This window comes from Sinocyclocheilus anshuiensis, unplaced genomic scaffold, assembly GCF_001515605.1.
Source record: "Sinocyclocheilus anshuiensis isolate Anshui unplaced genomic scaffold, SAMN03320099.WGS_v1.1 scaffold979, whole genome shotgun sequence".
Classification (NCBI taxonomy): domain Eukaryota; kingdom Metazoa; phylum Chordata; class Actinopteri; order Cypriniformes; family Cyprinidae; genus Sinocyclocheilus; species Sinocyclocheilus anshuiensis.
Genome location: NW_015544223.1, coordinates 1,134,432 through 1,135,801, shown reverse-complemented (window position 1 = coordinate 1,135,801; position 1,370 = coordinate 1,134,432). Strand labels below are relative to the sequence as shown.

The following is a 1,370-nucleotide window of genomic DNA, read 5'->3' as shown; positions in this document are numbered from 1 at the left end:
GAAATATGATGTACCACCAACATTTTTTTTTCTTTTCAGACCCCTCTTTCTATAAAGGATATTTTGTTGGAATGTACTGCTTTATATGCCACTAGGCAACATTTTTATTCAGAAAGTTCAGCAAAAGCTGTTTTCAACATTGATAACCCTAGTAAAAAAAAGTCATATATTTAAAATACATTTTTCATACTAAGTATAGTTCAAATCTATTAACGTATTTACGCACATATTGCTCAAGACTTACTGATATAAAAATTATAATTAAACTTTATTTGGAGTACTACTTGTGCACAATGCACATTTCTTAATATTAAGCCTGAAATGTGTTTTAATGTCACTATATGATCTTTGAATAATATCAGTCTTTAAATGCAAGATATTTAAAGTGTACCTAAGGTATACTGGCAATAGTTCCACTTTAGCACAATCAAATATGTGACCCTGGAGCACAAAAGCAGTCTTAAGTCGCTGGGGTATATTTGTAGCAATAGCCAACAATACATTGTATGGGTCAAAATTATCGATTTTTCTTTTATGCAAAAAATCATTAGGATATTAAGTAAAGATCATGTTCCATGAAGGTATTTAACAAATGCCCTACCGTAAATATATCAAAACTTCATTTTTGATTAGTAATATGCATTGCTAAGAACTTCATTTGGACAACTTTAAAGGCGATTTTCTCAATATTTAGATTTTTTTGCACCCTCAGATTCCAGATTTTCAAATAGTTGTATCTCGGCCAAATATTGTCCTATCATAACAAACCATACATCAATGGAAAGCTTATTTATTCAGCTTAAGTCGAATTGACACTTAAGTTAAGTCACATATACTTAAGTGTATCTTTAGTTGGACTTCAGCACTACTTTCACAAATAAAGTGCATAAAGTACAAAATCCGTTGTTCAAATTTAGCAGACTTAAAGTATTCCAAAAGTGCAATTGCAGGGTACTTTTATTACGTACATAAATATGTAAATGTATTTGTAGTATACTTAGCATGAATTACATGTATTTCAAATACATTTTAGTATATTTATTTTTCACTAGGGAATAATAAGAAATGTTTCTTCAGCATATTATACTGATTTCTGAAGGATCATGCGACACTGAATACTGCAGTAATGATGCTGAAAATTCAGATTTGAGCACAGAAATAAATGACATTTTAAAATAGATTCAAATAGAAAACAGCTATTTAAAATTGTAATGATAATACTAGTGCTGTCAAATGATTAATCGCGATTAATCGCATCCGAAATAAAAGTTTTTGTTTCCATAATATATGTGTGTATACTGTGTATATTTATTATGTATATATAAATACAAACACATGCATGTATATATGTAAGAAAAATTCTGTTTATA

At 28.8% G+C, this 1,370-nt stretch overlaps 1 protein-coding gene across 1 annotated transcript in view; it reads left to right on the top strand.

Annotated features, from left to right (window-relative positions):
- The window catches only part of ascc3 (activating signal cointegrator 1 complex subunit 3), a gene marked incomplete at its 5' end in the record, with an annotated part of 88,994 nt that overhangs the window by 85,700 nt on the left and 1,924 nt on the right, over positions 1-1,370 (top strand). The window lies entirely within an intron of this gene.